This window comes from Podarcis vaucheri (assembly GCF_965113315.1).
Source record: "Podarcis vaucheri genome assembly, chromosome: 3".
NCBI lineage: Eukaryota > Metazoa > Chordata > Lepidosauria > Squamata > Lacertidae > Podarcis > Podarcis vaucheri.
In genome coordinates, this window is record NC_138761.1 from 37,753,499 (window position 1) to 37,778,548 (window position 25,050).

A 25,050-nucleotide genomic window follows, 5' to 3' on the forward strand; every position below is an offset into this window, starting at 1 on the left:
CGAAAATAACATACCGGACTGCATTGTATTAGAAGTTGCTTACAAAAAATGTGTTAATTGGGAGAAATTCACACAAAAATGCTGAAGAATTTTCATGAAGATTTAAATCACAAATAGATTCAGAAGTGCAGAGAACTGAATTTAAGATTTTCATTCTTCCAAACTGAGAGAACCGATATTGACAGATCCTTCCATCCTTACCTGCAAATGAGGCAGGAAAAGAAGCTCTGGGAGAAAACTTCCAAGCATTTAGACAAAAAGTTTTGATATAGCACCAGGACTCAAACTGCTTATTCAGATCATGAAATTGTGCCACCTTAGAATATGTGGAAGCAGAATCAGATGCAGCTTGCCAGGTGAGGCCACTCCTCTAGCTTCCCAACATGTGGGTCATTGTTGTTTACCAGAAGAGGTGGGAAGAGGAAGCAGGGAGGTCTGTGCAGAGGCATCGCAAGGTCAGGTGGTAGCCAGCGCGGAAATATTTTTGTTGCCCCCCCACACACACACATTGATGGCTCAGGTAGGCTTCAGAGTCACGGGTGGGCAGTGCACCGAATGTCACCCCTCTCAGCAATGACACCCAGGGTGGTCCGCACCCCTCCACACACACCCCGCTTCCTATGCCTCTGGGTCTGAGCAGAACCAATACAGGCAAAACACCACTGCATATGAAAAGCCCAACATATTACAGAAAAAGCTAGGCTAACCTTCATCCCGAATAAATTAACCTTCACACACAAGAGCCTTTCTCACTTCCTTGGCCCATTCCCAGGGGAGGGAAAATTTCTAGCAACACAGAGAAAACATGTCATGTAAACACACACCCCATCAAATGAGCTATGACTATGACCTTCGTATATTTACAGGAAACTCATTGCAAGACCAGAGATTATTGACAAAATGTCACTTGTGAAGTCGCTTGGAATAATGAATAAATCTGAGGGGGGAAGTGAAGTCTTCAAAGGGTATCTCACAGGCAGAAAACGACGAGGGAGATGCCTGATAAATATTTTCCCAAGCGGATTTACACTCTACAGTCAAACATGAACTAGTGTGTGAAAGAAATGCAATTAGCTAACTTGGCCAGGACATCTAGCTTCGTAGGGGCATGGGTAACTGCATTCTACTGAGGTTCATCTACCTCAGCATTGTCTCTACTGACTGGCAGTGACTCTCTGGGATTTGAGGTAGGGTTCTCTCCCACCCCTACCCAGAGATGTCCTACCTGGGACCTGAACCTGAATGCAAAACAGATGCTCTGCCACTGAGCTACAGCCCTTCTCCTAATCTACAGCCTCTTTGTGAGCTCCATGAATGAGAAGTCTCAGCATCCAGGAATATTGCTTATGTGTTTTTATGTTCATAAATGGCTCCAGCAGCTTCACGATGGCCTGGCACACATCGGTGCATTTGCACAGAATTCAGCAGAGCTGGGCAATCTGAAAATACAGCCTGTGGTTGTTAATTGGGTGGGAAGGGGAGAGAGAGAGAGAGAAAAAGGAAAAGTCAAAAGCAATTTCCTCTCTTCGTGTCGTTTGCATGCTGGTTTCACAGCAGTGCTTTCTCCATTTGTTTTTGTGAAATGCCGGGGAGAAGGGCGACCTGAGCCACTGACCTGAGATGCCACAATGTATCCACCTCTTTCCTAGTGTCCCTTGTCACATCTGGGTCATTGGTTTAGGAAAGAGCAGGTGTTCTCCTTCCAGCAGGTGCGACTGATGGACCCACTGAATATTTATGAATGCATCGTGGTCACTCAAGCTTGCGTTATAGGAACTAATTTGTTTATCTGTTCTGTGTTACCCATCTTCCAATCTCTGAGGCAGCTGGAACTACTTTCGGGCCCTTTTGACCTGCCAGTCTTGTGCTTACCTCCATGTAATGCCTCCTTCCTTATATAATAGGCATTAATCAATGGCTGACTTTCCTTATCTTTCTGGCTATTTACCCAAGGTCAGGTAGAGTGAGCAGGCTAAGGGGTCTGATGTTAGCATTGGCTAATGTAAAATTACTTGGTTTCTAATAAATGCCAGGCTTCAAACGTGCCTCCAGGCTATGCATTTCAACCCAAATGAAATAAGATATCTAACAGTATATCCATGAGGAAATAGAACACATCAAAATTGTTCCAACACAATGGGCAAATATAAAATGAAATATCCTTCCCCACCCAACCACAAGGCGAACAGGTAGTGCACACAAAGTCTGCCTACAAACCCAGTGCTATATTAATGGCCAAAACTTGCTTAATGTTGGAAAGTTGACAATGTTGGTGCCAGGTGAACTTCCCTGGGGACAGCATTGCACAGGTGGGGAGGCACCACTGAAAAGGCTCGTTCTCTCTTCCCCATCCTTCATGCGCCAATTTATCTTGGAGGTGGCACGCAGAGATTGCCATCGCTGGGTCCAGATAGGCACAAAGGAGGAAAAGCAGACCTGAAGGTATTGGGGTTCCAAGTTGTATAAGGCTTTATGGGTGAAAACTGGCCCTTTGAATTGGGCTCAGAAACTATTTGGCAGCCGGTGCAGCTGAGTGAATATTAGTATCATATGCTCAGAAAGCCTAGTCCCAGCCAATAATTAGCCGCTGAGTTCTGCTGTAGTTACAGTTTTTTAACCATCTTCAAAAGCAGTAAAGCAGCCTAGAACTTATCAGAGAGCAGACCACCTGGATGAGTGCATATTTTCCATAATTAGATATTGTTATGCAGTGTGGTGTGGTGGTTAAGAGTGGTAGATTCATAATCTGGGGAACCGGGTTCATGTCTCCGCTCCTCCACATGCAGCTGCTGGGTGACCTTGGGCCAGTCACACTTCTCTGAAGTCTCTCAGCCCCACTCACCTCACAGAGTGTTTGTTGTGGGGGAGGAAGGAAAAGGAAAATGTTAGCCGCTTTGAGACTCCTTAGGGTAGTGATAAAGCGGGATATCAAATCCAAACTCTTCTTCTCTTCTTCATTTTTATATTTTAAAAGCAAATCAAACAGACATCTGTTAGGATATGTTTAAGTATAAAAGAGCCTACTTACAGTGAGCAGGTAGAACTGATGGCCTTTTTATAGTTCAATATAAAAATCCAAGGAGAAATGGAATGTGTTAATTTGATTTAGGAAAGGTAGCAAAGAGGTTAAAGCTGATTGTGCAGGATACAGAAGTCTACATTTGTGCAAAGTAGAGACATTTGCTAGAGCAGGTGTGTGTGATGTATAAACTACACAAGATATGTGGAATGCATTACATCCTTGGGGAATATTGTAAGACAAAAACAAAAAAGTTGGAGACAGTGATGCGTGTTCAGTGAGATATAGATAGCATATTTACTCATTCGCAAACACACAGACACACCTATATTGGACCATTTGGAAGATGAGAATTGGGGTTTGTTTTACTATCAATGTTGTATCACATTGCAGAATCCCAAATGTCCTGTTTCTTAATCAAAAATAAGAAGAAAAAACCCACAAAAGCCTAAAGTTCAAAATTCACATGACAGTAAATCTATGAGTCATCATACCAAGTAAATTTGGACTTGTTGGTCAATATACCTAAAGGTTTTGTAACCACTGAGATAGGGGGAAGTCTCAGCCTACCTACAGATGCTGGGAGAATAACTTGGGACCTTCTGAATGCAAATCAGATGTTCTGTCACTGAGCTACAGCCTTTATTAGTCTCTGGGTAGTTCAAAATTCTGTCCAAACTACAAAGCCTTGCCTAGGCAGTCATAGGATGTTATGTGTATCTCCCTCTAACAATGAGTGCCTGTCAGCTTGGAAACAAAACAATGCTATATTCTTGGAAGATTCTGTAGGTACACAGAAGCATTGGGGAGATTCTGTAGGTGCACAGAAGTTTGTACATTAAGAGAAAACAACATATTTAAGAAACCCATAACTGCCTGACAAGAACTCATGAGTTTACAGAATGGTGGTGTTTGAGCCTGTTGTAGGGAATCCTGTTGTCTTTTCTGGGAGCACAGAATAAAGTAAGGCTGTGGTAAATAATAGAAGTGACCTATGCTAATCAAATTTCATTTATGAGTGCACTTCAGGTGGCAAATATGTGAGCCTGTTCAGAACTGTGTCTAGGTCAGCTTTCTCCAATGTGGTGCCCTCCGAAAATTTTGGACTACAACTCCCCTGTCGTCGTTGTCCCCTTCCGCCCCGCCATGCAGAAGTAGCTCTCTGGATTGATGCAGGCATCTTCTATGCAGGCATCTCAGCAGGTGGGTTGCAGTTGCTTACTGGGAGGGAGAAGGGAGGGGTAAGGAGGTGGGGTGGCTGGTGGAGTGCAATTGCATTGGTGGAGGCAGGTCAGTGTTCCTACCATGCAGACCATGAATCATGCAGACCTCCCTACCACCTTGCCCTTCTCCCTTCTGGTAGGCAACAGTGACCTACCTGCCGGGAACCTAGTGTAGCGACTCCACTCCATCTAGAGTTGCTTGTGCCTCTGCATGCTGGCTGTGGTTGGATGGCATCATGTTGGAAAGGGCTGGGCTAGGCCCTACTAGGCCTCTTATTTGGACCTCACCTCTTGACCATGACCCTTTCTTATGAGAAGGAAAGCTGTGAGGGGAAGTTGGAGATGAGAAAGGGTTAAGCACACCCTTTCCCCCACTCCTCCCCCCACTTCAGCTGCCTTTCTAATACAGTGGTACCTCAGGTTAAGTACTTAATTCGTTCCGGAGGTCCGTTCTTAACCTGAAACTGTTCTTAACCTGAAGCACCACTTTAGCTAATGGGGCCTCCTGCTGCCGCTGCGCTGCCGGAGCACGATTTCTGTTCTCAACCTGAAGCAAAGTTCTAATAGAGGTACTATTTCTGGGTTAGCGGAGTCTTTAACCTGAAGCGTATGTAACCCGAGGTACCACTATATGTATGTAATTAGTAGTTAGCCCCTTGGTTATCACGGTTGTGATACCCTCCACTAATCAGGAAAAGATTTGAGGGAGGGGAAATTCATAGCTAGTTTCTCACACCTGCAGAATTGCAGCACCTTTTCCAAATAATAATGGTGAAAAAGAATAATAAATTAAAAGTCAAATTTATTTCCTCTGACAAGCCTATTCTTATTGTTCTTGTTCCATATAAGTGACACACAGTTCTGTTCCCAGTGCTTTGTCACCGGAAAAGATAAATAACTTTTTTTTTGTTTTTATTTTTAGGATTTGTTTATTTGATTTTTTTTATTTGATTTTTTGCATACAGTAGGGTTTTTCTGCTCCTGCTTCCAGTTAGACTGCTTACCCAATGGAAAAAATAAAATAAAATAAAAGTCAGGATAATAGAAAAACTTTTAAAAACAACTTTCCTTTCCTTTGTGCGCAGCACTGATTTGAGCTGTCAGCAAGAAGATGATTTAATACCACAACAAAGAATTCTGAAATTCAATGTGGGCTACATCTAAATGAGTACACAAACACCAGAATGGAAATGATGCATCTCCCCCCACCCCAAGCCGACTTTTTTTTGCTAAAGAAATGATTTATGGTGGCAGACCTTCCTGTTGTCACTATAAAGGTCATAGGCAGATGGCTGAACTTTAGCCTGTCATGGCTACTTGAACTACAATTGGCAGTAACTGTATTGCAATATCAGGCCAAGAATGATACACAAGAGAGAGTGTGGGCACCACCATGGCCAGCTCTACCATTAGGCATCTGCTTCAGCTGGCAGAAGCTAGAAGTGGAGCACCAGCCACTTACCATTCCCCTCCATAAACCCCAAAGACAGCCTGCCTTGCACCCCATTCCTTAAAGATCATCTTGTCACTTGCATATTCAGCTGACCACTGTGCTCTGCAGAAGAGGGCCTCCTGCAGACACCATCTTATTAGGAAGTCTGTTCCACACATCATAGGAATCTGTGCCTCTAGTGTCATGGCACCTACCCTTTAGAATTCCTTCCCATTAAATCTTAGACAGGTAGCATCTCTGCTGTCTTTTTGGTTCCTACTCTTTCAGTGGGGATCTTTCCCAGCCTGCGTCTGTCCTGAAATTATCTTTAGATGTTTTAATCATTTTATCCCCCGTGTGCCTGCCACCCCAGGCTAGCTTGAGGAGAAAGGACAGGATACAAATGTAATAAATAAAATTAGATAAATAAATATGCTAGCATGCTGCCTTCAGGTATGCTGGAGGACACTGTCTTGTTGCCAGTGCTGAAGTAAGATTCAGCTGCCAGGCACAACAGGAACATGTGGGAGGCAGAATGTCCTTTGCCTCAGATAAAAAAAGACGACAACAACAAACAATTTGCTGCTCTTTAATGTTACAGTACTGATGTATGGAAGTGAGAGCTGGACCATAAAGAAGGCTGATTGCCGAAGAATTGATGCTTTTGAATTATGGTGCTGGAGGAGACTCTTGAGAGTCCCATGGACTGCAAGAAGATCAAACCTATCCATTCTTAAGGAAATCAGCCCTGAGTGCTCACTGGAAGGACAGATCCTGAAGCTGAGGCTCCTATACTTTGGCCACCTCATGAGAGGAGAAGACTCCCTGGAAAAGACCCTGATGTTGGGAAAGATGGAGGGCACAAGGAGAAGGGGATGACGGAGGACGAGATGGTTGGACAGTGTTCTCAAAGCTACCAACATGAGTCTGACCAAACTGTGGGAGGCAGTGGAAGACAGGAGTGCCTGGTGTGCTCTGGTCCATGGGGTCACGAAGAGTTGGACACGACTAAACAACAACTACAATGTTGGAAGCCACCACATTCTGCCTAATGAAGAGACTGGAGCTTCTCCACCTAAACTGACTTAACTCCATAATGAATTGTGGCTAAAGTCGTGTCCTGCTCAGCTATCATTTACATTTTATTTTATTTTTTGGTAAATTAACAACAACAAAAAGGATGGTCTTTCAAGGCCAGTTGCATTACCAGTGATAGAGTGCACTTCTAGAAGCATAACTGAGAAAGGCCCCTTCTTTTTAATCTTCTTTGCTTCAAGAGATTTCTCCCCAAGATGTCTTAATCATGTAACAAATCATGTCTATTTCTCACCACTACTACCCCCTGAGGTCTTTTCTATGCTTTCATTTATATCATGCTTGGAAGACATAACTTCCTGCACTATTAGCAATGTGAGGATAGACTGAGATAAAGATATCCATGTTCTATAAGGCCTGGGTGACATTTATTCCATTTCAGAGGGCATTAAACCCTTTGGGTAACATCACAGTATTTGTGGTTAAAAGATCACATTAAATGCTAATGCATATTACTTCGTAATAGGATAAATCAGGTTCCCACATGAGTTACTTATCACTGGTGAGCTTTTGGGAACATTTGCTGGGGGGAAATTGAGGCTGCAATCTGATTTTTATTTCACTAAGGTTTATAGCATAAACCTATGTACACCACCCAGAAGTGGGTCTTAAGTTCAGTGGGACTTACTCCCAGGAATGAAAATTTGTTTATTTATTAATTTAGGTTTGCATATAGTCACCAAAGTGGTTTCCATATAACAACCAAAAGAACACAGGAAAAATTCATAATTACATTGAAAAATGAGCACTACAATAACAAACAGAGCAATACAGTACAGTGGTACCTTGGGGGGGGGCACTAGGGGCGCATTGGAAGATGGTCGACAATACCATCCCTCCGACCTACACGGGGTAATTAAGAGGCTGTTATGGGAGTAGGCAGCCTCCCTTGTTGCCCCAAGGAAATGGGGAACACTGCCCTTGCCTGCTGTGCCCATAAATCACCCCCTAATTCGAAAGAAGGGGGTGAGGGCCCTAGGCAGAATGCCCCCATGTGGACCTCGGCTCTCCTGGACGCTTTCACTGATCGCGCACTAGCTGCAGCAATTTGGAATAATTAATTACAAAAGAAGCAAATGCACATATTTCAAGTGAAGAAGGGGAGTGAAGTCTGCTAATTTAAGTGACCTCTGCGAAAGAAGACGACAGGATGGAGAAACAGGAATATTTTACGATGAAGATACACCAAAGGCTGGGTATGTTGACAACGGGACTGAATGGGGGGGGGACCTTTTTTACTTTCCTTCTATGTGATTTACAAGAACCCCTCCTCATTAGAATCGGTGGCGGCGCAGTGTCAGCAAGAGGCCCCATTAGCTAAAGTGGTGCTTCAGGTTAAGAACAGACCTCTGCAACAAATTAAGTACTTAACCCGAGGTACCACTGTAATGCAAAAGAAAATTCCAAGCCAAAAATAATTATAATCACAGGGTGGTTCACAACATAAAAATACAGAAGGAGAACACAAAATATACAACAGAAAGAAAACCAATAACCGTTCCCACAGACGGTTTTAAAAGGCCATAGAATGTTCAATCAGCCAAAGGCTTACTTATAGAGAAATGTTTTCGCCTGGCACCATAGAATCCTAGAAGGAATGTGCCAGGTGAGCCTCCCTGAGGAAAACATTCCACAAATGGGGAGCCACCACAGAAAAGGCCCATTCTTGTGTTGCTACCCTCCAGACCTCTCATGAATATGAGCACGGAATCCAGGGAAGTTCATATGAGAAGGTGGTCCTTGAGGTATTGTGGTCATAAGCCATTTAAGGCTTTAAAGGTCAAAACTAGAACTTTAAATTTGGCCCAGAAACCAACTTGTAGCCAGTGCTGTTAGGCCAAAATTGGCTTTATATGCTCAAACCTTCTTGGCCCACTAAATTCTGCACCATCTGAAGTTTCCAAACTGTCTTCAGAAACAGACATATAAGGTATAACATGGTGCAGTAATCTAATTTATAGGTTACAAGAGCATAGGCAACAGTAGTTAGGCTATCTCTGTCCAGATGAGGGGCGCGGCTGGGCCACCAGCTGAAGCTGACGTAAGGCTCTTCGTGCCACCATGCCACCGAGGCTCATAATGAGCTCCTGAACCACAAAATTTACCACCAAGCCACAAAAAGCAGCAAAAGGCTGAAGGAAAATGAAAGGAGGCAGGTGAAGTGGGTGGGCTTTGGCAGCATCCAATGAGCAGCTAGTACAGACACACCTTCATGAGACCTTCATTTCTGTGTGACCTGCAGAAGACAAAGGTGCTCCACCAGCAACATGAACGTGAGCTGCATGTGTGTTGTGGCAGGTGTTGTAAGATTATGGAACAGCTTCCCAGCATGACTTTGCATTAAGTGCTGTTTCACTGGCTTTAACCATTTTACTTAAACCCTCATAAACACATGTTTGTTTTGCTGAGACGATGAGCTGCCATTTAGACAGTGAAGGCTCAATTAAGTAAGTTTCTGTTCTTCTGCAATTGATGTAAATCAGGCTATTAGGAAGGCAGTGAAAATAAGCCAGCAGAATTGGCTCTAACCGTTTAGCGGCTGCTAATTGAGATGAAACTGAGAGTGATACATTGAATTTAGCATTCTCCTTGGTGCTCTTTTTTATTGCAATAATTTATGAAGTGTGCTATGATAGCACCAGTGAAAACATGACAATGTAATGGCATGACACACTGGAGTGCCTTCTTTCTTTCTTTTTATTCGATAAAAACTGGGAAAGATGGAAGGTGATAGAACGTTGCTTTCTGTGCTTTCTAAGGAACTTTGTGGTGAACCTGGCACTTTCTAATCCCCTTCTATGGCTAAATAATAATAAAAAGTGTGGCCTAAAGAGAACACAAGTAAATCTGCATTGTTCCCAGTCAATATGTACGTTGAAATATAGGAAACTTCCTTATATCCAAGGCTTTTTTTTCCAGCTGGAACTTGCTGGAACTCAGTTCCGGCACCTCACAGGTGGGTGCCATTGCCATTATAAGAGAACGAGGGAAGCGTTCATGGTGACTTTTGGCACCTCTTTTTCTAGAAAAATGGCATTGCTTGTATCAATGGTCCATCTAACTCAGTATTGTCTACACTGACTGGTTTCAGGTCTTCAGAGTTTCAGACAGGAAACAAAATTATGCATAAGAACATAAGAGCTTCCTGTTCCCACAGTCGAGCTTCCTGTTCTCACAGTGAGCAACCAGATGCCTATGGGAAACCTGCAAGCACTCTTGCCTTTTGCAGTTTTCAACAACATGACTGCTTCTGACTGTGATGGCAGAGCATAGCCATCATGTGTGGTGAGAAGAAAGAGGATGAGGGGACATTTTCTCTCTCAATCATAATACAACAGCTAGGGGACTTCCAAGCTGAACATTAGATGATTCAGAACAGATAAATGAAATTATTTCTTCATATAGCACATGGTTAAATAATGGGATTCACATTAAAAAGGTTGAAACAGATTCATAATAAAGATAAATTAATTACAGAGGAACAATGTGGATAGGAGCTGGACTGGTGGGAACAGGTGGTGCCTGGTAAGGAGGAGTTGTGTGGGTAAATCAGGATTAAGCACCCCATTGCTGCACAAGTCTTCTCTACAACAAATGACGCACTCCCAGCCAAGAAAATCTGAGGCCAGGCTGACACAAGGCATGATGTGCCTCAGAAGCAAAGTTTCCAAACTTCACAGAAAAACAATCTTCCCCACAGGTCACACACTTATATTTTCCTCTCTTCTTGATTCCTCTCTCCTTGTGGGCACTTGGAGATATGTGACCATTAGCAGGAAAGCATTAATGCCATATATTTAACATACATCATTGTTAATGATGTTATCTTAAGCTATACTTACCTCAGAGGTTGATTAACCGCTGACTGAAATCGTAGCATAGACCATTACAGAAAGGGCTTCTAGGGTGATAACTATCACCTTCTATTAATAAGAATATCATTAATGCTCCTTAATTAACTCCAGTCCATGGTCCCAATAGCTGGAAGGTCTGACTCTTTCCTGCAATTTATTGCCAGTGAGGCACAAGGAGGTGCCCTTTATCAATCTCTTTCATTAACATATCACACTTAACGAGAACAGGATTATTCTATAGAGCTCAGACTCGGAGAACATACTAGATTTAGAAACAGCTTAACCTCAACATTTTTGGGGTCATAATTCCACACTCCAATTGAAGAAGTTCTCCAGCCAAAACGTGTGTTCAAAAATGCATATACCAAAGTGTGCATTCAAATACATATATTAGTGAAAATAGCATACATTGTGTTAGGGGAAATTGCTGTTCAAAAAGCAGTTCATAGTGGGACAATCATAGAATTGTGGAGTTGGGAGAGACCCAGGGAGTCATCTAGTCCAATGAACTTGAAAATCACACTTAAAATATGGGTGGGTTTTTATGAAGACTTGGGTGGAAAAGACACACTGATGTGGAAATGTGAAGGACTGAATCGAGGATCTGAAAAATTAAAAGCTGAGACAAAACAGATGTGCTGATCCCTAATTACAATAAATCAACAGGTTCAAAGCTATCCCTTGTGGACTGAACCAAGACGAATGATGTTTAGTATTGTTTATTGGCTTACCAATGCCAGGTTGACTGTGTTATCAACAACTGTTTTGTGAATTATCACTGTCAATTCCATATTATCATGGTCTGTACTGTACTGCTTGCGGTGGAGCACTGTTGCTGGGTCACCATACTGGCTGCAGCAGTGCTGCCATTTGCTGGGATGGGGCAGGGCATAGAGGCAGCCAGCCTACGGCTTCCACTGCCCTCACCATTGTCCTGCCCTATCATGGTTCCACCAAGCACCAGAACCCCACCTCACCCACCATGCGGCAAATTCCCTGGAGGACCCCTCAGAGCTATATGGTTCCTGCAGGTGGTTGCCAGGGGATGTGGTAAACAATTTTTTTCAGAGGACTCTTGGAAAGAAACATGGCATTTGAGGACTAATATTTGTTGCTGGCACACTGTTCTCATCTGTTATGGCTGGCTGGTTCTGCATCAGAAATCAATAGCAGGTTGGAATTTATTTATTTATTTATTTATTTTTACACTATCCATTAGGCATAAATAAAACACATGGGGAGAGTCATTGTTAAAGCAAAACAGCCTTTAAAAAAAACAGCAACCAAGGACAACTCATTTTCTTTTAAGCTGTGCTTTGCAGTCCAAGTTGAGGCTGCAATCCCAAAGCTGTTAAGGTGTGTGGCCCATTGAACACAGTGGGGGCTTTAACTTCTGAGTAAATGTGCATGAAAATGCACCGCAGCAGTAGTAGAACCTGTAGGGTGGAAATGCTGGGCCTGGGACTCAGGAACTGGGTTCAAGGCCGGCCCACCCATGAGGCATGGTGAGACAACTGCCTCAGGCAGCAGGATCCACAGGAGCAGCAGATCTGGTCTTCAGTGGATATATTGCCCACTGCTGCTGCTTTGGAGGCCAGACCTGCCACCTCCTCAGCAGTCCTGCACAATGCAGCCTCTGCAGTGTCCTCTTCGCAAATCGGAGGTGCTGCTGGTCTTCTCCCAACCTTGTTCCTGATGTAGACCTTTATTTTCCCCCTTGTCCCTGATGTAGATCTTCACTCACTCCTCCTTCTCTGGCAGGGCGTATGTGGACTTTTGTGGTTTGCCTCAAGTGCCAAAATGCCTTGGGCTGGGCCTAGCTGGAATGGAGTAAGAAGAAGAGCATAGCTGAAGAAACAGCAAACAAGAGACTACCGCTCTACTGGGGCATTTTGGTACTGGATGCAGACAAAGCAGCAGCCATCAAAGTAGTAGACCAACAGGAATCAGTAGCAGGTATTGAACAGAGCAGTTGTTGCTTCAGCAACCACTAGAGCTCAACCTATCCCGTTAATGTTGCTGTGGTTGCTGGCATAAGTTTTCATCCTGCCTCACTGGTATAATAGTGGTGCCAAGTAGTCTTTAAAATGTGACTTAGATCCTTTGCTATTGTCATAACTTCCATGGAATCTCCATCCTGAAGGAGCTTCTTGGTTGCTTGGCTACTTCTCCTCAGCTGTAATCAGGGCCAGGAGAGCCCAGCAGCCCCCATGTAACCTTAGTGGAGATGGCCTCTCTGCATCAGAGTCTCTGTCCAAGATCTGGCCCACAACAGCAGCATCATGAGCTGCTGGTCCAGAACTGGGGCCTAAGGATCTGGATGCTTCGGTTCCTGTGAAGTAAGCCACCAAAGTAGAGTGAGGAGCAGTTCCTGGTCAATAACGATTTTGTAGGCTTCAGAATGACTTCACCTGCCCAGACTGTCCATTGGCTTCTTCTGTCTAGGAAGGACAATGAAGACTTCCTATTCAGGCTGAAACTTGACTTATGCAACAATAGCATTATTTCCTGTCTCAGCTTCACCTCTCTTCCTCAGCTGCTGTCCATCGTTGTGCTGAGACAGTGGGCAGGAAAGAAATACTCCAAGTGTGGTACCATTTTGGTTCATACACTTTCCCTCCTGTTCCTTCTGACATTAGGGCAAAACTACACATTACGTTTTATATGTGGATCAAGACTGCTGCAAACATGGATGAAGAGGGGATTAACCCTTCCTACTGTGCCATGAGGAAAAACTCCCTCTCCCCTCCACTCACACACATAGTTGCTACCTGGCATTGAATGGCATCTCCCACAACGTCCTCCTCACTGTGCATCGCAGTCCCAGTCCTAGTATCTCCCCAACTTCTGTTTAAAGCAAAGGGTGGGGGAACTTTTTACACCCCAAAGGCCACATCTTTCTTCCCTGCTGGGCAACCTCCTGTGGGCCACAAACCAGTAGAGGGTAGGGCCAAAGGAAAAGGGATGTACAATGGTACCTCAGGTTAAGTCCTTAATTCATTCTGGAGGTCCGTTCTTAACCTGAAACTGTTCTTAACCTGAGGTACCACTTTAGCTAATGGGGCCTCCTGCTGCCGCCGCACCGCCACCACACAATTTCTGTTCTCATCCTGAAGCAAAGTTCTTAACCCGAGGTACTATTTCTGGGTTAGCAGGGACTGTAACCTGAAGCGTATGTAACCTGAAGCGTATGTAACCCGAGGTACCACTGTAGAGATACAAATGCAAAAGTTACCTTTGTACAGTAGGCCAGTCCCTACACTCTCTCTGTATCTTTCATCTAAGCAAGCAAAAAGCTTCATCAGACTTCAAGGATGAATTCCCAGTCAGGCCAAAACACTCATGTGGCATGCAAAGTAATAATAATAATAATAATAATAATAATAATAATAATAATAATAATAATTTGTTTGTTTCCCCAGCCACTCTGGGCGGCTTCCAACAGAATATTAAAATACAATAAAATATAGTAGGACTAGTGAGGGGTGTGACTGTGGGGGGGGGGAATCCTGAGGGCCTGACAGAGATAAATACAGATGGAATTTGCAGGATGCAGTCTTCTGAAGAAAATAGTGACTGATTGGGCATTTAAGGGATGAGGCCATATTTTCATGTGTTGTTCATTAATTTAAAAAATAGTCCCTATGAACAAAAAAAGCTGGCATATACTGAGTGAGATTAAGCAGATGCTCTACCATGCGGCTTTGGCCCGTCTCCACCATTATTTTTTTCAGTCCCGGAATTATTTTTCTTTCATTGCTGGTGCCTCTAATTTCCTGAGTTGGGCTCTGTTCTGAGCACCACTGTAACTGCCTGTGTCAATAATAAAAAAGTGTCACTTGTCTTCGTAATCCAATTAACCCCTGGGTCTGTATTTGCTTTTGGATGTGACATTTGTGGCATGCAGTGCTGCAGGTATGACAAGCGGAGCTGGGTCTCAGTGTCATGGCAAATCAAATCAGACCAGCGTGGGAGGCGGAAATGCTAAATTTGTAACCCTAAGTAACCTTCCTAGGCGGAGTGGGGCCTCTCATCAAACTGGTGGGCACTGCTTGATTAGAAAGGCAGCCCAGGGGACAGGAGGAGAAAAGAGAAGCCATCTAACATTTGGATCTTATGTTGGCGAATATGTAATGTAATAAAGGACCTCATTTTCTCCTGCAATGAGATTTGCTTAGTCTCGGGGGTCAGAGGATGCCTTGTTTCTTTTTAGCTTTCTGCATTGTCCAGTCTGTGCTGGGACAACTATGAAGTTTATCAAACCAGTGTGTGGTGTGGTGGACAGTGTCTGACATGGGCCAGGGAGAGGTGGGTTCAAATCTCCAGTCTTCCAGGATGCTAACTGGGTAAGAACATGAGGAAAGACCTGTTGGATCAGGCCAAAGGCCCATGACAGTCCAGCACTCAGTTCTCACAGGGACCAACCAGATGCCTATGGAAAACCTGACAACAGGATCCAAGTGCAACAGCACTCTCCCCATACATCATTCTCAGCAACTGGTAGTTAGATGCCTCCAGTATTGGAAGTAGAACATAGCCATCATGACTAGTAGCTATTAATAGTCTTATTCTTCATGAATTTGTCCAATCTATTATATATTTTAGAAAGTTATTTCTTTGTTATGTATTTGGATGCCCCTCAAGATACAGTAACCAAATTTTGCATGATGGTTCCTGACCACCAAGGAGCAGATTTGCATCTATATTTGGATACAGATGTTTGGATATAGTTGGATATCATTTTGAATCAAGATGGCAGACTCAAGCTTCCAAAAGTGCATTGATTTTAACCACTGATTTCAAAACAGCACCAATTTTTATTTTTTATTCTTTGCTTTCTTTCTTAGAATTCATGAGCATGCCAAGCTCCTGATATTTTCACATATAATTCCTAAAAGGGTAGTTCAGTGATTGAGCATCTGATTTGCATGCAGAAGGTCCTAGGTTGAATCTCTCTTTTTTAAAAAAAGAATTCTATTAGTATTTTCCACACAACAACAAAAACACGAAAGATATCAAAAGATAACAATACACAACACAAAAAAACAACATTCGAAAACAAAAAAAACAAAAAAACAAAACAAACAAATCCATATCTTATAAATTAATATTATACACACTAAAACAACAAGAAGAAGACATTGACTTCCACCAATCCCACAGCACCTCCTTTATCTCTCATTCTGCCTTCCTGTTTTCCTGTTTTCTTTATCCTCTCTATCCTAACATCTAGATATATATCCTTATTTCATGTCCTTTCACTTCACAAGGTTATTCCAGACTCAGCCAGATTTCTGCCCTCGAACCTTGGCTTTTGAGGTATTCATTTAGGCACTCCCATTCTTTTTTTTCAAGGGACACAGGTGGCGCTGTGGGTAAAACCTCAGTGCCTAGGACTTGCTGATCGCATGGTCGGCAGTTCGAATCCCTGCAGCGGGGTGAGTTCCCATCGTTCGGTCCCAGCTCCTGCCCACCTAGCAGTTCGAAAGCACCCCCAAGTGCAAGTAGATAAATAAGTACCGCTTTATAGCGGGAAGGTAAACGGCGTTTCTGTGTGCTGCGCTGGTGCTGGCTCACCAGAGCAGCTTCGTCACGCTGGCCACATGACCCAGAAGTGTCTCCGGACAGCACTGGCCCCCGGCCTCTTAAGTGAGATGGGCGCACAACCCTAGAGTTGGACACGACTGGCCCGTATGGGCAGGGGTACCTTTACCTTTATTCCTTTTTACTTCACCTTTTGGTTTTTGTCTTATTATATCTGTCAATTTGGCTAATTCTAAGTATTCTGAGAGATTACATAGCCAATCTCCCCTAGTGGGTAACTGATTCCCTTTCCAGTATTTAGCCACCAGGATTCTTGCTGCAGACGTTGCGTATAAGAAAAAATTATATAGTAAAAGGCCAGAGGCATTCCTTTTAGGAATTTTAAATGATGATATTCCAAAAGACAAAACTAATTTTTTCCTTGGTTGAATCTCTGGTATGTCCCGGGGGTAGGGGTTGAGAGGGACTCTAGCCTGAAACCTTGGAGAGCCATTGCCAGTGTCGACAGTACAGTAGTGAGCTAGATAGAACAAGGGTCCAGTCCTGGATCCCACAATTTAAGAAGGATATTGACAAGCTGGAATGTGTGCAAAAGGGGATCAAGGGTCTGGAAGCCAAGCCCTATGTGGAACAGTTGAGGGAACTGAGTATGTTTGGCCTGGATAAGAGGAAACTGAGAGGAGATATGATACCTATCTTCAAATATCTCAAGGGCTGTCACATGGAAGATGGAGCAAGCTTATCTTCTCCTGCTCTGGAGGCAGGACCTGAACCAACGGCTTCAAGTTACAAATAAGGAGAGTCTGACTAAACATCAGGAAGAACAGTCTGATGGTAAAAGCAGTTTGACAGTTTGACAGGGCTCCCTCAGAAGATGGTGGACTCTCCTCCCATGGAGCTTTTAAAACAAAGATTAGATGGTCATCCATCATGAATGGTTTAGTTGAGTTTCCTGCATTGCAGCGGGGTTGCCTATATGACCCTCAGGATCCTTTCCAACTCTACAATTCTATGATTCTATGACTCAGCATAAGTCAGCTCCCAATGTTCCTATGATTGTTTGTACATCTCAGTACACCAGTTAAGGCCAACTGCAAGGTAAAAACCAATTGGAAAGTCGTACCTTAGGCAATAGCTGTCTTCCTTCCTTCAGATTTGCCACTGCTGTGGCTGCTTAAATGCATTTGGGCTACACTCACTCAGCACTTTAAGCACTGCCATGCAAATGATGCTATCCAAGACCTTTTGGCGTCTTTCATCCAGCAATCTGCATCAGAGGAGAACTATTGATTAATTTTCCTGTTGGCAAAAATGACTTTCTTGTAATGAACCTGAAACTTAATTTTTTCCCCCACTAAGTCCCTGTGGGCCATTTGGATGGCCAAAAAGCATGTATTTTTCCCCCTATAAATCTCAAAATGTGATGGACTTTAAAGAGTTTTTGCTTTTCAAATAACAAAAAGGAGTAGAGAGAGTTATTGAGAAGCTGAAAACAACTATTCAAAAGAGGAAGCTGTGAAGTAGTTTTGAGAGTTTTTCTCTTTAGCTGATCAAGGCATTTGTCTCTGAGGAATACACAATGTTATTAGACATGTCCATCATTCTGGCTTATGCCAGCAAATAACAAAGAGCAGAATGTTAAAGACGACCACATCGAAGTAGCCATAAAAACCTCCTGTTGTGTGGATGAAAGTGTTTCATGCAGTACTCTCAAAGGGTTAGAGCTTCCAGAAGCTTCCATTCAAAATAGAGTCTGTAATGGTGGCACGTAGCTTAGCATTTACACGAGCCTGTTCACGCAGGTACAAGCTGTCTCCACACATGTACAAGTGTTTGTGTGATACAGTGTACTCTTGTTGATTTGCACAGCTCAACCATTGCATGCACAGACTTGCTTGTTGTTGCATATGAAGAACAGTATGCATGCACAGCTTGAGCTGAACTATTCCTCCTGAATTTTAATCATGAGGGAAACAGATGTACTTGCGCATGTTCTACCTCCACTGTCAGAGGCAGTATGTTGTGGACCACAAGTGTGGGACGGGAGGCGTGCTCTTACACTCAGGTCCTGGTTGACAGCTGTGAGAGAAGGGTGCTGGGTAAGCCTTTGACCTGATTCAGCAGGGCCCTTCTTATTTTCTTATAAATGGGGAATCATTGATACAATGGCAAGCCACAATAGATTGAGAAGAAAATTTGATTAATCATTTAGGAAGCGTCATACTCATAACAGCAGGGTAGCAATGCAACAAGCCGAAGGCATAAGGTATTTTAGAGTCAATGGAATTTTCCTTGGGGCGGAAGGATAACCTGGGAAATGTGCAGAAACCCAGTTCAGTGCTGTTTGCCTCAAACATCTATAGAACTACTGTTGCTGCTTTTTATACAGTTATCTACAATTACAGATGAAGAAAGCTGTATGGAGCTATGCTTTGGAATGCTGCAAATGTAACCACCGAAGCTTAAAGTGACGTACAGCAGCTGGGTTAATTAGAAAGGACAGGTTTATTTCACCTCCCTTTGAGCATTACCCTGCAACCTTCTACCAATCAAGCATCACCGTTTTCTGCTATGCAGGAGATTTCTAAGGCTGCCATCCATGGCACACTTCCTTGAAAGGAAGCCCCACTGAATCAATGGAGCCCATTTCTGCATAAAAAATACACAGGATCAGCTATGCCTGAGTTTTAGAGTTTTGTTTTTCATCATTTCCTAATGACGTCCTACTTAAACAATAGCCAGAAATGAGGAAAATGTATTTAAATACAGGGTTTTAAAATATTTTGTTGAAGTACACTGCCAGCAATGGACCATGATAATGTTTAATCTCTGCTTGGAATTATGCCACACATAAATTTGAGGATTGTCTCTAATTTGAATATATAGCCTTCCATCTGAGGTGCAATGTATTCCTTTTATTGTCAGTTTTGTACCTTGCCCGTAGCAAATGGCAACAGAAACAAATTGGATCAGATCGCATTGTGCCAAGTCTGAGCAATGAATTGCCTTTATTAAAGCACCTACACTTTCGGGCAGAAGGAAGGAAATCGTTGGCCCCGTGACTTCGAATGCTACAGCATGACGATTCCCTTTCTTCATTCTGTGGCGTTAAAAAGCGGTGAACCACATAGAAGCGCTTGAACTGTACTCTCAAGGGGGAAAGTGGCCTTTGATTTTAAATGATGCAGCTTCAAGAGAAGCAATTAAATAGCCTGATGGATAAACGCGTCCCAAACTGGTTGCCACCTCCCTGCACTGTCTAGAATGTAAAAGAATAGCTTGCATGTAAATTTCTAGAAATGCTTAAAGAAATGATATAACCATATAAATATGATTTTTAAAAATCCTTCATAGCACCTTAGAGACCAACTAGGTATGTACTTTGTTGGTCTCTAATGTGCTACTGGAATTTTTTTATTTTGTTTTGACAGACCAACACGGCTACCTACCTGTAACTAAAGCATATAAATATGGTAATAATATTCAGTAGCCTCCCTCCCCAGGGGGATGTAGGCCAACCCAGGGTTGGGCAAGCTCCAGGCTTCGCCTCTCTCTTTTTAATTAGACCCACCAAATGGAGCCAAATACTTCCATGGTGGCTCAGTGTGACAGACATTTAGAATTCATGTATTTCTTTTAAGGCTGCTGTGTTGCTTTTCAGGTAAAATAGCCTCTCAAAGAAGTCCATAATCACAGTAACATATAAGGACAATAAAATGAAAATACTGAAAATATCCAGTTACAACAGACACAGTTGTGACTGTTGTCACACCGCAATTCATGTGGCTTCCAACAGGTGGTGCTCAGAATTACAGCATGGTGACAAACAAGGGATAGGAAATGGAGCTGGAGGAAGGCAGGTGGGGGACTGAGGCAAGAGAGTGAGTGAGCAACAGGATGGAAACTGGAGATGAACCGAAAGAGGCAAGGTCTTACTCTCCCTGTTCAAGGTTGAAAGGATTAGCGCAAGGTAGTCTTTGCAAGCCTTCCCATGTTTCCCTGTTGCTGCACTGGCTGACTGGGAGGGGACTGAAGAGGAGAAATCTCACCTGCCCCCTTGCAGGTTTCCTTCCCTGCTTTCCCATAGCACCAAGAAGTGGGAGGGAATGCCCAAGTGTAAAGGGATGGGGATGGGTAGGCAGTGGCAGATTAACTCTCTCTGGCTGCCCGCCCGTGGGCACCCTGTATGGAATGCCACACATGCGCACCCAGGGCTGGCTGCTGCTTGCACGGCAATTGTACAGGCTGCCGCGTGAGTGGCATCCCATACAGACTGTGCATGTGGGGCATACCATACGGAGTGCACACTTGCGACAGCCCGTACGGTCACCGTGCAAGAGGCAGCCCATATGGACAGCACGTGAGAGCACCAGCCCGTACTGTCGCTGTGCAAGAGGCAGCCCGTATGGTCGCTGTGCGAGCAGCACCCATATGCAGTGCGCGCGTCCTCGGCCACTCTACAGCTGGGGGGAAGAAGGGGCCACCTTGTCACCCCCCCCCCCGAGTGGCACACAGGGTGGACCACCCCCTCTGCCCCCCACTTCGTACACCCCTGGGGGTAGGGGTTAGGCAGAGTAGGCAAGTGAAGTGAGCCCGGATGGCTGGATATGTACAATTAATTATAACTACTTCATGCCCCATAGCAAAAAGGCTACTTCTACTTCTTAAAGTTAATGTGTCTTGTGCTCTTGCTGCAAATACCTCTGGGCCATTAACGTATACAATTTTGAATGCAGTTTCTGACTCAATGCATCATTAATTACCTGCGTCCCAAAGGATGTTACTGTGCAATTGTGCACATGCTAATTATGAATTGCTGTTGGTGCCATGTTAATGATTCACAGAGTCAGAAAATGCTGCATTACAAAATATCTTGATAGGGCCTCCAATTACAAACTGCAAGTTGCCCAAGATCTACTACCTTTTGCCCACTCCTGGGATTACCAAGTCAAAAGGGTCCTCAATTAAATGATGCTGAATTGTATTTTGTGCACCATTCACCTTTGACATGGTAGTCCACCTTGCATAGATGTGTAGAACCAGCACCCTTGTTAAGTCTGGAATTCGGTCTGCTTGCCAGTTGCTGCCAATACATTCCTGAGACTTCAACTTATTGGACTTTAAATACCAAGGGGATTACTAATTGGAAAAGTACTCTGTGGAAATGCCCAACCTATAACTACATTCTAAAAATGAACTTTGAGATGGAATCAAAAGAAAAAACCATACAAAGCTGGTTGTCTTCTTAGCTGTATGTTTGTCTAAGATGCCAGTATTGGATTAAGCTTGTAGAAATGAAGGAGTGATTAATAATATAGCACACAATGAGTGAATAGGTTATGAAGCTTACCAAACCCTGACTTCCGCTGAACTTGGTAGAGAAGAAAGGATGTTCTCCTGAAAGCCTGTAGTTTCTGACGTGGGATGAAATCTTTTCTCCTGGTTATGAATACTCTTCTTTGAGGTATATGTAATGTCAAAGCCCTCGAGTGGGTACTGTATACTACTCTATGGCAGCACTTGTAAGATCATTCCATATTGACCCTCAAGTATATGTGTGAGTCACTGTCACCAATTGCTTCCCATAAAAACCTTTATGAGGCTCTCCAGTCCAAAAACACTGATTGCATGGAGGCCTTTTCATACACAGTTGTACATAGGAAGAATCTCTCACTGCAAAGACACATGGCATCCATCAAAGGGTGGAGCAAGGCAGTGCGGTCCTGATGATGCAGTGGTATAACATTGCACAAAAATGCTGGTAGCATTAAGATAAACTCAACAGAGTAAACAATATTTGATAAACGTAAAAGTGGGGAAATGATTTGAATGGTTATAGTCAAATATGCAGAAAACCATTTATCTACTTGCACTGGCATGCTTTCAAACCACTAGGTTGGCAGGAGCTGGGACAGAGCAAGGGGAGCTCACCCCATCGCAGGGATTCGAACCACCGACCTACTGATCGGCAAGCCCAAGAGACTCAGTGGTTTAGACCACAGTGCCACCCACATCCCATATATGTCATATGAACCATGGAAGGAGAAGAAGGGAAGTCATTGGATATTTTAAAGTTTGCAAAAACTACTGATTTTGATTTATTTGAAGAAGATGTATAGCCACGTTTATCCGTTATCTCCAAGTATTATTTGTTCCACATTTAGCACACAAAAGATCTGACTCTTTCCCTTTGAGGCAGGACCATATGTTGTGGCTTTTGGAAAGCTAACTGTGCTTCAGAAGATTCTCTGTAAATAACAGGGCATCAGTGTTGAGAGGTATCCAGGTAATCTCTGACTGCATTGATCTTTCCGAGAAAGAAGCTCCATGGGATCAATGCACTGTGAACAAAAGGAATGAGGCAAAAAGCCCCATTAAATGAGTTTGATTTTAATAAGAGGATGATGAAGTTAATTAAAGCTCAGACGGCAAGCTAAACTAGGATGAGAGTTCTTTAGGGTTTTTCTTGTTGCTGGGCTCCAGCTGTTACTTATTTTCAAGCCAACAGCAGGAGCCAAAGCAATGCAATTTGCCAGTTTTTATGCAGACGAGAACTTCTGTCAATGTACTAGGTTGTTGGTTTCCCCCCTCCCTCAATGCTACTAATATGAAGCCTGTTTTCAAAGTTCTGAACAAGGATTCTAATGCAATCCCTTTCCTCCTCCCAGATCAAATCTGCATGTTTTAGAATTATTTCAAATGACATGGACCCTTCATCTTCTAAAGCCAAAATTTTCAAAGACCAAAGCTTCCCCTCTTGGTATATTACCACTTGTTACATGGATGAGTGGTCAACGTAAGAAGAGCTCTGCTAGATTAGACCATCAAATCCAGCAGCCTGTTTTTAACAGTGACCAACAAGGTGCCTATGGAAATCCTGCAAGCAGGACCTGACAACAGCACTCCCCCCTCCTGTGGTTTCCAGAAACTCTTGTTTAAAGCATACTGCTTCTGACAGAGGTGGTAGAAGATGAAGCCCTCCCATAAGATCATGGGAGGAGAAAATGGTTTCTCTGTGGCTTGAATCACTTGCTTGATTTTCATGAAGATGGTGTCCCATTGGCTATAGCTACCTTGCAGACCCATCTGAGATATCAAATTCTTCTATGGCTTGTAAGTTGCCAATTGCATTCCTTTCTTCAATAATTAACAACAACAACAACAACAACAACAACAACAACATATATTTATTTTTATTGGTATTTTTTCTATATTTGCACCTATACATATCAACTTACATATGCAAATGTTATGCAAATCTATTTTTATCAATGCATAAGTGACCATGCCAGGAATAAATTCTTAAACATTATTCTGCGGTCTGAGTCACCAACTAAAACTGCACCCCCCCAATTAGCTGAGCTCAAAACTATGCTTCAAAAATAGTAATAGGTATAAAATTAATAAAGGAAAACTAATGTCCTGTTATTGATTTGTCTCCAACTAAAGCCAATGAAGAAAGGAAGCTCATTAACAGCTTGGGTATTTGGTAAATTAAAGGGGATTAAAAAATCGGTTTGATGGAAAGAGCTACTGAGCAGAACCATTTTTTGTGCGTCACAATGTAAACAGAGTTAAGATGGCAGATTAGTTTGCAGCATCCCAAGCCACTGTCCATGGAGCCTACCAATGTCCCCTGAAATGTCAGAGGTACTAACATTTGAAAGCAATTAATGATGACATTTGGTGGAAGAGTAGGGTGGTACTTGCAATCTAGACAGATACTCATTGGGCTTCATTAAATGTTCAGGGGATAGGAGGAGAGAGATCAGGAAGAACAGATGGTCTGAAACATGGTTTTCATTGTGTGAGGTCAGTTTCCTTAATGTTCCTGAGGAAGAAGAGGCAAGATCTTCTCAAGCGTCATCTCCCTAACTGGAACATTTGGAGGGGGTGCATCCTACCTGAAGCACACTCTGGATTTAATCTACACTGACACACTGCCCGCATGCACACACATGACTAAGCACGTTCACACACCAGATGACCAGGTTCCAGTGAGTTGTCTTCAGCTAAGTTTTACTCAGACGAGACCCACTGAAAATAATGAACACAACTAAATCAAATCCATTAATTCCAAAAGATCTTACTTGAGTAAAATTCATCCAAATACAGTGGTACCTCCGGTTACGAATGGCATCCATTCCAGAAGCCCAGCCGCATCCTGAAAACTTCATAACTGGAGGCGCCCTTCTGCGCATGCACATGGCACGATTGAGCGCTTCTGTGCAACTGCGCAGCGAAACCTGGGAGTATACACTTCCAGGTTTGCCATGTTCACAACCCAAAGTTTACATATCCAGAGGGATACGTAAGCAGAGGTACGACTGTACCTTTAATGGTTATTTAGAGCAGGGATGACCAACTTCTGTACTCTTTTTCTCATAGTGGCTTTTGTGTCTGCAGCATATCTCGTCATCGACAATTGCCACTTCACAAAAGCTTAGGTTCTATATGGGACCTTCTTCTCTCATTTAGAGGAGGAGGGATTACAGTGATACCTCGGCTTACATACGCTTCAGGTTACATACGCTTCAGGTTACAGACTCCGCTAACCCAGATTTAGTGCTTCAGGTTAAGAACTTTGCTTCAGCATGAGAACAGAAATTGTGCTCCAGCAGCGCAGCAGCAGCAGAAGGCCCCATTAGCTAAAGTGGTGCTTCAGGTTAAGAACAGTTTCAGGTTACGTACGGACCTCCGGAACGAATTAAGTACTTAACCTGAGGTACCACTGTATAGCTTAGAGGTAGAGCATGACTCTTTCATGCATCTTAAGCAGCAGCACCTGAGCAAGTTTGCAAAGACTCTCTAATGAGGAGGGGGGGGTCCTGTTGAGCACAGAAAACTTTGTAATACCAGATCAGACTGTTTCTTCAACTAGCA